This window comes from Ictidomys tridecemlineatus, chromosome 11, assembly GCF_052094955.1.
Source record: "Ictidomys tridecemlineatus isolate mIctTri1 chromosome 11, mIctTri1.hap1, whole genome shotgun sequence".
Taxonomy (NCBI): Eukaryota; Metazoa; Chordata; class Mammalia; order Rodentia; family Sciuridae; genus Ictidomys; species Ictidomys tridecemlineatus.
In genome coordinates, this window is record NC_135487.1 from 63,324,828 (window position 1) to 63,337,169 (window position 12,342).

Here is a 12,342-nt window from a genome sequence, read left to right on the forward strand (position 1 = left end):
TGGGACATTGTAACAATGGTCCTTTCAGGTCTCAGCATATTATGTAGTCATATTAAAGTACTTTGTGATTAGAATGTGAAGATATTAGAATAGTTCAGTTAGTGGTTTATTTAATACATAAGGATGAATTAAGACCTACTCAGTAGATAGGTATTCTGACTCTAAACCAAACACTGTCCAAGTTGTCAAACATAATTAGATAAGCTTATCATTTTCATTATATACACTTGGACTTTGTCTTTTACAACCATGCTTCATGGTATTAGCTAAGCCACCATCAGTGATGCTAAAGTGTGCTTTTTCCTTGTCACGACTAGAAAAATACATACTGTATGCATATACATAAATACACTTAGAAGTTGTTGGCTTCCATGTAGATTTCTTTTTAACCACACACACAGAAATCAACTAGTATTTGAGACTTTGAGTCTATGTTGAGAAAGTAGAGATTTTAAAAGGCTAGTAAAAGCATTGTTCTTTCTCAATTTCTTTTTGTCAGGTTTTTAGGGAACCCTAATTTCCATAATCAATGTAGCTTATTAAAATCCTCATAAATCCATCACTCTAGCACTATGACTCTTTGCTGCTAAAAAAAAAATGTTATTTCTCACTTGAACAGGAACTGAGACATCTATGCTGTAATATAGTCCTACTCAGTGCAAAGACAGAATAAGAAAGGAAGTAAAAGCTGATTCAAACCTCATGGGATTGTCTAAAGCTAATAATAATGGCTTTAATGAGCCATTTGGGTATTGCTTACACTGCAGTCACAGACTCTATAGAGTAGTGAAAGAAAACGCTGAGTGTGTAGGCTCCCAGAGGAATAAGCCAAGATTAGGTGGTTAGAAGAGAGGGAAGAAAGTGGAGCTCCAGATTTCTAATGCAGCCAGATTAATTTGCTGGGATTGTTGCTGTACCACTGGTGCCTATATCTGCTTGTGAGAGTGACAGCCACAGGATGGAAGATTCATCTGGGATAGGAACCCTAAAATATCCAAGCTCTGACCTCTTCTATCAACTTAAGGATAGTGAAATTCCTAAACTGCAACATTCCCTAATTCTTAAGTGAATACTGCCTCTCTCTATTCCTAAACAAATAAGCCTTGTAAAATCTAAAAGTGAATCCCAGTATCATCTACCCTGGCCTTTCATGGGAAAAGCCTATCTAAAAACAAGGAGCTATAAACAGTGAAATTGTGATTTAAAAAAAAAATAATTATGTGACTTCAGAATTTTCAGAATTTAAATAAAATAAAATGTTACCAGTAAGTCATGTGCTTTGAGTGACATGTGTGTACTTTTCCTTCCTTCCCTCCTTCCATCCTTCACTTTCCTTCTTTCTGTCACTTATTTATTCATTTTGGTACTGGGAATTGAACTCAGGGGTGCTTAACCACTGAGCCAAATTCCCGGCTCTTTTTATTTTTAAATAGGGTCCCTCTAAGTTGTTTAGGGTCTTGCTAAATTGCTGAGGCTGGCCTTGCACTTGCTACTCTCCTGCCATAGCCTTTAGAGCTGCTGGGGAATATAGGCATGTGCCACCAGCCAGCTGTGTGTTTGCTTTAAAACAAAACAAAACAAAACAAAAATCACCAAAAATTTTCATTTTGTACTGAATACACCTGGCCTACTTACTAGTTTTTGTTTTTGTTTTTGTTTTGTTTTGTTTTGTTGTTTTGTGTGTGTGTGTATTTTTATCAATTAGGATTTTTTTTCTTTTTGCAAATCAGAAAAAAAAATCATCTTGCTTTAATAATAATTCTTATAGGTATAGATAAATAAACCAATCCTGAAATACTATGAATTTCTGTATGGTTTAATCAAGTTGTTCTGGTTGTCAACAAGATTCTGGATCTGTTTCTTTTTGGTTAACCATGTTCTGCTTGGGATACTAACTTCATTCACAAGCTGTTTTATTATGATAGCAAAAAAAAAAATGATTGCTTCATTTCACTTTCCAAATTAAAATATTGGACATAAAAAGAAACTAGCTTTGTTTAGATAAGCCCGTCTAAGTTTTGAGCTGTACTCTCTTTTGATCTTTTTAAATTCTCTTGTTCACACTTTATTGTGACCCCTGGGATAGATCAATCTAATTCACTTTTGGTCTATGGGCGGGCTGATTCCTCATCATGGCTTCTCAAATAAAAATGTGACCTTTAAAAGGTTGCTGAGGAGAAAAATTAAAGATGCTTGTTTTATTTGCTCATTTCAGAAACAATATATCATTCTTAGGATCTGCCCATCCTATGACATTAAACATGCCTTCAACATGAACTATATAAACAATCCACTCAAACTGAGCATCAGCCCCAGTATAATAGTTTCTTTTTCTGCATGCACAAAACAACTGACCTAATGAAGTTGAATGAAGATTCATTTAATAAATCTTTTTTTAAAGAATATTGTCAAAAAATTTAGAATGCCTTGTTATCCAGTTCTCAAAATTTGAAACAATAATATATTCCCATCGAAATCATTGTTTTCCTTTATCTGATATTCTTATTGCCTTCTAATAAGCACACATAATTTGCTATGGTATTTCATAAGATATTCCTAAAAATAAAACTTAAGGTATTTTTTAATGAGATAACCAGGTACTAGGACATTCAACTTCTTCTAACTTCAATTTCTTTTTCTGATTCTCTGTAGTCATACTGAATATTGTCTTTTACATTCAGAATTATTTTCCTATACCTCTTCATTATTTGTATTTGAGAAAATATCACTGCAGAATTTCATTTTACTTATTCAAGCAAAAATGTCTACTTTCATGCCCCACACTTTCTACTAGCATTAATTTCCACTGTTGTGAAATAATGGCAAATTTTATCACTGACCCAAAACTTGGCAGGTTAAAATTTAAGTAGTGATGATGTGGTATTAATAGAGCTTGTGAATATTTATTATTGAAAGATCCAAGGTGGCTTGGCCACATGGAACATATTGTTCCTGTGCTATTCTGCAGCATATGGAGGGTTCACATTTGCATTTTAACCTAATCAAATATCAAATATTAATACAATCAGGAGGGGTCTAAATATTTTGAGAGCACAGTGAATTTTTAAATTATAAATATGAATAATGGAATTGGCTAAGTTACAAAACTTAAATAAGTTCATAGCTTTGGGTTATTTTTCTGGTTTTTATAAAAATCCTTTCTCTGGGTCTGTCCTAAATGTAATTAATATGTTTCTAATCACAGTGTCATAGAGAAGTAAAATAGTCTCAGTCTACCAGGTTTTATCAAAATCATTGTCTTCTTATACTAAAAATTCACATAACTAAATTTAATTAAAATGCTTGTAACTCTTTTGCATTAAATATCTAGCAATTGATAAAGAAGACCATGATTAGCAATTCTTGATTATATCACATGTATCAATGTTTGTATATATTCAAATTTATTATCATTTAAAATATTAATATCAATTTATGTGAGACAATTGTCATATAGGAATATTTATTTCAGAGTGCTGTTGATAGCATACAAAGTACCTTAATATGATCACAACATTACAGTTTTTGACAGAATGTATATTAAAACAATTGATGAACAGTATGTCCTATTAAGAAGTCCTGAAGTTCTATTGTGGTGAGCTATTCCTTAAAGACTAATATTGATTACCTCTTGATAGGGTTTAAAGTTCATTTTTTACTCATAGGAGCCATATCAAAGAATCAATGACACATAATATAGAGATTAGGGCAATGTTGCATATAGTGAAGAAATAAAGGGAAAATGTCAGCATATTTTAATGTTGGTTATAAAAATATATACTGGATTTAAAACTTTTTATAGTTTTCTTTTGGGTAAAGAGGTGAAAAACTCAAGGAAGAATAGCTTAGCCTATCTACCTGTTATAATTTGAATGGGATGTAATGCACTGATTAGATCTCAGGGAATATCTCTACTATGTTTCACAAAACAGAACAAACTTATTCAGAAACCAAAAATTCACTGGGTAAAATAGCAAAACCAACCTATACACTTAGTTGTATAACTCTGAATTGGAAACTTTCTGAAGTTTAGGTCACAATTAATTTTTTGCATGGTAAACAGGGTTAAAGTAATTAAATAAAAGGCATTTGAGGGGCTGGGGCTGGGGCTCAGAGGTAGAGAGCTCGCCTAACATGCATGTGTGAGGCACTGGGTTCAATCCTCAGCCCCATATGAAAATAAAATGAAGAATATTGTGTACACCAATAACTAAAAAATAAATATTAAAAAAGGCATTTGATTTCTATATTGGAAATCTATTGGACTCTACGTTTAAAAAATAGTTAAGTAATAATGATAGAGGGAAAAAAGCAACAAAGTTTAAAGAATATCAGCATTCACTGTGGACTAAATGACTAAGATCACTCAAAAGCTGAATGAGCCTGGATATCATATTTAACCTCATTGGACTTCAGTTTTTCAATCTGTTAAATGGACATTTATAACAACATCATTATATAGTTGTGCTTAGTGCACAGAGAAAATTCATGATCAAGCTGTTAGTTTGGGGGGCCATGGAATAAGAAGAAACTTTCAGTTTTGGGTAGTAGTATTTTTGGCGTAACAGTTATACCAGAATTCAGTACCTAATTTTTCTTTTCCCTTTTTCAAAAATTATTGTTTTTTATTTCATTTTGATGACATCAGGATTGAACCCAGGGTCTAAAATTCAATTTTCTATCTTTTCTTCCAAATATCTAGAATTTGGAGAAAACAGCTTTACTTTATTGCAACTTTATATACTTAACATCACCAATTTTAGTGATAAAACACTGCTCAATTCTAAAAATAGATCACATTTTAAATAATATAATTGAACAGTCTATTTTTTTCTCAATGGGAGGAAGAAATTGACTCAAGTTGATTTTCTCCTCATGTCTCAAATGTTATGAAAGTTGTATAATGTATACTTGAAATCAAATTGCAAAGTAACTAGTTATTTTTGAACAATCCTCTTCTCCCCATAGGCTATGTTGAACTTGTCTGCTATTATGAAAATATCTCAATAATTACAGACTAACATCTTGATTGGTATATTGAATATTACTTTTGAGATGCCAAGTAATTGCATTCCAAGATGCATCATTAGGCCCAAGGAACATAAAGACAGTAGCCACCCTATTATTTTAATATTATTATAGCTATGGAATGTGATAATATGTAGGAAGCCTGCTGAAGATTTGGAAAATAGGCTCAAAATAAATTTGATGCTAAATTAGTTTCTGTTTTACTTAAGAATTTCAACAACCATTCCTATTAGTTCTTATTGTTAAGAATTTCTTACAACAGCTTTCAAATTAAAAATTCCTAAAATGAAAACTGTTTTAAAAATTCCACTTTTTCTCCTTCTGTGGTAGTATTAAAGTCAATCTCTATACAGTTCATTTGAAAATGTTTATTTTGAGAAATGATGTACAGTGTTACTCAAATTATTTTAATATCATTTTTACTCATCCACTCTATAAGTGTGTGCATTAAAATTCTGTTTAATACATATAAATGTCAAAAGTGCTGGTTTTGTTGAAAAACTTCACTAAAAATCAAGTAATCGTGTATTTTCAAAATCAGAAATTAGGTATATTTTATACTCAATGTGTTAAAGTAAAAGTCTTTCACAAAGTATGCCATTCTTTGTACTTTTTTCATTTTCATACTTGCAAAGGCATTGATTTTCAATAAGAAATCATTTATAAGTATAATTCAATTTGATCTCTTAGTTTAATATTTTAGATATTTTTAAAAAATTACAAAATATGATTCAAAATTTATTTGTATTATTGCATTACTTTTCATATCTAAATGCAATTGATTTTTCAATACAAGGGTATCTGATTTAGAAAATGCTTTCATTGTATATGTGCTTAAATTATGTAGACTATTAGAAATTCATTTAAAGGGAAGCAGAAAGTGAATAATAGTGCTGCAGATGAATTGAGTTTATAATGACCCTGAGTGGCCATGGTGTACCATTCTAGATTGGCTAAATATTAGTTGTTTGAAATGATTCACAGTACTAGGTAAGTAAAGATATTAAAATGTAATCAGCTCTGATTGGTCACAGTAAATCTGCAGAATTTCACAAAATGAAAAAACACCCAATTTTATTTGAGTTTCTCAATTCTTATGACCATTATCATTGGCAACATGAATCTAACTTGCCAAATTTAAGGTTAGCCTAATATGGTCAGCACTTCCAGAAATCTATTATTCGCCCTCTTTGCTTTCTTATGGAACATTTGGCCTGAAATCTTTCGAGTTCATATTAAAGTTTTTCCTCAATTGCTGTCAGATGCAAAGCAGCTGAAACGTATCTTGAAGAAAACCTGGGGGGAGTTCAGTACTGCTGCATTCTTGGCAAGTTGCAGACATATCTAATTTCAGATTTTAGGCATGTATAAGAAAAAAGGGTGTCAGAGGGAGATTCACAGTACAGTACTCAATTTATCAAAGAGAGGAGATCATGATCACAGCATTTTGATACTTCATTTACTAAACAAGCTTTTTCTTATTGATATATTTAGGAAGTCACTTCAGCTCTGTTCTCTGAATTTTAAAACACAAATGTAAGTTCAAAATGCGCAATGTGCTGTGCAAAAAAGAATCACAGTGGACTTAGCCCAGAACATCTGCTCTCCTTGCCAAAATCCCTGTAGACATACCCTATGGTCTTATTGTTTTTAGTTGGTAACAGACCATAGATAATAATGCTATTTCTAAAATTAAAAAAAAATCACTCTCTTTGGAAATGCAGCTCCACCCAATCTCTTTAAATAATTCATTTAAATCAATTAAATTGAATGTTTTTATCGAGGGTATACTATGAGTTTAGGAGTGCATTACTTTAACATATTCAAGATATTCTCATTTCTGTATTGTAAATCTGATGTCTTGATTACAACTCACCAGTTCATAACTCTGAAATTTGAAGTAAGGCTAACTTTAAATATCAAGGAAGAAACAATATTTTTGTACAGTTCCCTGATTTAACAATGGTTTGCTTTGGAATTTTTTTTAACTTTACAATAGTATGAAAGTGATACACATTTAATAGAAACCACATATTGGTTTTGGGTATTTATCTCTGCCCAGGCCAGGTATGTGGTAGGATCCCTCTTGCAATCCTGGGTGGCAGAGCCAACAGCAGCTAAGCCAGCCACATGATAATATTGGTAAATGATGGATACACTACAGTGTACCATGTGGCCAATGTTTTGTTGTTGTTTGTTTGTTTGGATGCAGATATTTAATACAGGAGATATTCAACACTTTATAATAAATTAGTCTTTGTGGAAGTTGATTATGCCCAATTCTCAGCTAATGCTAATGTTCTGAGCACATTTGCAGTAAGTTAGACTGAGATCTGTTGTTTAGTGGAGTAGTTGCATTTCAATTTACTAAGTTTATTAGCTGCAACATCATTATCATAAGTTAAGGAGCATCTATATTTTACCTGATTGTGAAAAATGTCTTTAAAAAAAGCCTAAATTGAGGGGCTGGGGTTGTGGCTCAGTTGTAGAGTGCTCACCTAGTATGTGTGAGGCACTGGATTTGATCTCTAACACCACATAAAAATGAAATAAAGATATTGTGTCCACCTACAACTAAAAAATAATTTTTAAAAAAAAGCCTAAATTGAATAGATTGTGATTTCTTTAGTCATGTTAGTTAAATGTGGTCTGGAGATAAAATGTTATACTTTAAAACCACAAGATTCATTAATTGTCAAATAAGCAATATTCATATATATTCCTTTAGGCAAGACAAGCTGAGAGTTGGACCAAGTTACACTTTTAAGTGGAAATGTTGTCTATGTGTAGGCATCTTTACTATGTTTGGATCAAGATTTAGCATACCCTTTCTATGAATAACAGTAATATGTTATATGTTGAATTATATTGAACCTAATCTAAAAGGGACTAAATTGTTCCTTGAGGGGGAAAAATAAAAGCTTCTTTACCACCTTAGGCAAACTAGCTACCAGGTCTTCAGGATAAATTTATTCATTTAATTTACATGCAAAATATACTGGAAAATGGATTCATTTACTTGGATAATTGAGGCCTCGAGCTTAAGTTTTTCATTAACTATTCAGATAATTTAAGCAAGATTTTTTCTTTTCTTGAATTATCTTCATAATTGCTTCATTTTCACTTGGTTTTATGTGAGGAAAAATACAGAAGAAAAATTTCCTTACACTCAGCCAATTATTTTTTCCTATTATCATTTTTGTTCAAAATGTCTTTTTTACATCATATCTTTAAAATGTAAGGAATGATATTCTGTTACCTGTTTCTTTCCAAAATATGAATTTATTACTGATGCTATATGGAAATACATGCATTTCCTCTTTGTGTGTTCATATGTATGCATATAAATATCATATACATGCATATATGTGCATGTGTACATATATTATATTCTACACACATATGTGCATATATATGTATATACATACATATACAGACACAACATATATATATCTGCATATACATAAATTTTTACCACTTTGAAGAATTTTATCTTGATTGGATTTGACGATCCCAATGATGTTCCTTTTCAGCATATCATTAGTGAGTCATATAATCAACATTAAATACATTGCTCTGTGTACTTCCAGTAATCATTTGGTGGGTTTGGAGAATGGTGATGTTGTTTATGAAAGCAGACTGATGAGAAGCTGGTGACACAGCAGTGAGTTGGTTGTATGTAAGGCTGTGGTTTGATGGTAAACTACTGAAAGAACTGGGAAGTAAGTATCATGATACTAGCAAGAGTCCTTGAAACCTTCTTCATGCAGGCCAGGAGCAGACTTGGCTACATTAAAGATTCTAAGATGAAGTGTGATCACCTACTTGGACACCCCATTCATCACCCTGGCAGCCTTCCAAAACCACATCCAGTTTTCAAAATGACTATGCTTTCTCTTAGGCTTCTGTGAGACTGCGTATTACATCTTTTCTTCATGCGATGCATTTGCCTCCATCCCCTCTTCTCCCAAGTTGCTCATGTGAATCTCCTTTCTTATAGCTGCATCTTTTCCAGTTTTCACATCATGAGATATTTCTCCTTATGAATTTTAGTTGATATCACTTCACTAAAATCTTAATTCCCAAATAACATCTTCTTTCTCTCTCTGTCATCTGGGCATCACCTGTTAGATGTTTTTTGTAACCTTTTTGAAGTTCCGTTAGCATCATAACTGAATCATTTATAATGATTCTTTCCCTGGAACACTACATCAGTCTCCAAGATGGCAATGTGAACCAGGGTTCTCCAGTAGAATGTTTCTACATTGAGGTAATTTTTCCATCACTATGCTATACAATACAAGGATCATCATTCACAATGTGGGTATCATGTGCTTGAACTGTGGCTAGTACAACTGAAGAATGGCATTCATAATGTTATTTGATTTTAATTAATTAACATTTAAATTTTTAAAAAAAGAGAAAGTGAATGTATTAGCATTTTTGACACTGTAACTAAAATAACTAACAGGAACAAAGTGGAGAAGGAAATGTTTATTTGGGCTTATGGTTTTAGATGTTTACTTCCTGGTTGACTGACTCCATTGCTGTGGGCCTGGGGTTGGGCAGAACATCATGGCAGAGGAAGTCTGCTTATACCAGAGTAGCCAGAAAACAGAAAGAACAGGAGGAGTTAGAGACAAAATGTATAATCCCCAAGACATACCCCCAGTGACCCATCTCTTCTGGCCATGCCCCAGTGCCTATAATCACCACCCAATAATCCATTCAAATTGTTAATCCATTAAATGGATCAGTTCATCAATTAGGTTATGTTTCTCATAATCTAATAGTCTTACCTCCCACATTCACAGGAGGACAATGCCAAAGTTAACATAGATAATGCCATGATCTGCAGTCAGTCCCAGCACAGCCAGGCCTCATGGAACCATAGCTGCAATTGTCTCCAAGTCCCTGGGCAGTGGAGAACACTGAATTGAATCATGGGAGAAACAACTTCCTAAGAAATCTCTGTGGGAGTAGGTTGACCTTGCTTCAAATAATCCTTCAATGATTTGTTATCATTCCTCAGGTAAAGACCTGTGTGTAATAGACTAAGTTGAAGTAAAGACCAATTCTTGGTCTCTCCAGAATTGAGTCACAGTGCTCTTCTATACCTTCTCTCTACCTTAACTCCAGGAGCTTCCTGTACTAACTCCATCCTTTGTCCTTGCTGATGCACCCACTTGGAATCTGTCTTTATTCCTGATCTTGTCATTGTTACCTCTTATGCATCTTTCAGATCTTAAGCTCTAATGTTATCTTACAAAGGATATAATATATACTCGTTATGAAGGATATAAAGTATACTCCTGCAAATTTTTATATCTTCCTGTTTGTATGACTCTCTGGATGAATGAGAATGATTGTGGTAGACTAAAACTGACTGGCTCCAATGAAAGTTTTCCTGTGCACCAGCTTCTGACATAAATCCCATGCCCTGCATCCTTACAATTCTAGAGAAACAATGTATACCTTCTGTTATTATACTCTCAAAATTACTATGAGACAAGCTAAACATCACCATCCCCATTACACAGGTGATGAAATTGAGATTCAGATCGCCCCCTGCTGAGTGACAAAAGTGGTATTGAAAGTACCAATATTTTTAGGCCGGAACAGTGATGTTTGTTGATATAAACATAATTTATATCTAAGCATATATATTTTTGTCAGATCTCAAATAACACAAAAGTCTCTTGAAATTGATAGTATTATGTCATTTACAGAATTATTTTTGTAGTCAAATGGCCTGTTTTTTTTTTTAATTGAACTTGACCCTATGTTGTGTTCTTTTTGATTGTTCACACCTTTTATTTAAGAAAGAGAAGAAATGCTTCTTTTTAGGATTCCAGCTTTAAACTGTTGCAAGACTAAATTATCCTGTGCTTTCATTTTATAGTATGATGACAAACATTTTTAAAAGAAAAAATACATCTTATTTTCAGTGAGGAGTTTTGTTTTCTTAGAAAATTATGAGCAGTAAAGATTTTAAAACAATTTTACTGCCTATGACTCATGAATAAATTCTCTCTTCATTGTAGAAGGCATGTCTTTGCCCCATTATTAGATGAAATAAACCCAAGGACAAAGGAAATCAGGAGGTAATCCTTTTGGCAATCTTGTCATGCAGTTTCTGCAAAACATTTCCTGCAGTGCAGCATTGTTCAAAGCTTCACATGCTGAGCCTTACTTGCTGTGCCAAAAAACTAGCTGCCTCTTGCTGAGAAAGATTCTCTGAAAAAGAAAAGGAACTGAGTGACTTGCTTCATCCCTATGGCCCAAGGTCTAGAGGTCTGGGCAGGCCACAAGTGTAGGTTTCCATGATCCATTGTACTTTTTCACATCCTGTGTTCTGATTGGTGAAAGTAATTAGCTTTGAGATGAAACATCTCATTTAATGCTGCCCTCTATTTTTCAGGGAACATCTTTTCCTACATCAACCCCTTGTTTCCCCACTTTTATTTTCTTCATCTAATTCTGTTTCCTTATACCTATTAGCACTTTATGTCAAAAAAAGGAATTATAAACCAAAAAGTTTACAAAGTCATGTGATACTTATGATACAAATGAAACACAAATACTGAAGATCATGCAAGAAAGTTCATCTTACTAAATTCGACTCACTTGACAGTGAATTGAAATTTCACATGTTCTGAAGAGAAACACTTGGACTAGAGAGTGACCATTCTCCACTGTTACTCAGTTTGAAAACGGAGGAGTAGATGGAGAAGTGCTTTAGAAGGTGATATTGCCAGTAAGAAGACAGATTTTGTTATGTAAGTGTGAAACAGAAATATCCAACATTTTATAGTAGGTTGGTCATCATCCATAGTCCTCAACCATCCATACACGTCAAACTAATTATCAATTGACCATATTAATGTAATGAGTACTGAGAAGACATACATGAAAAATTAGCCACACTTATTATTTTTTAATATATGTCAGTGCTTTTAATAATATATTATCTGGCCAAATCATTCCTTGAAAATATGAAATTGAAAGGGTAGAATTTTTTTAAAACAATTTTTGCAAACAATTTCTTTCCTCATGGTATTATCAGGAATCCTAAAATGTAGAGTTTAAGAGGCTCTCAAACAAATCATCTCTTTCTCATTTTTCAAAAAATATAACACAGCTCAGAGTGGTCAAAATTCCTCAAGGACAATTAGTGTTGAAGGGACCTTGAGTAATTTCAGACTAGGTTTTCAATAGAATAGTACATTGAATTTATTTTTAAATTTTGATTTCAATAATTTGTAAGTAAAAATTCCAAAATATCATAAGATCAAATGGAAAGCATAAAAAAGC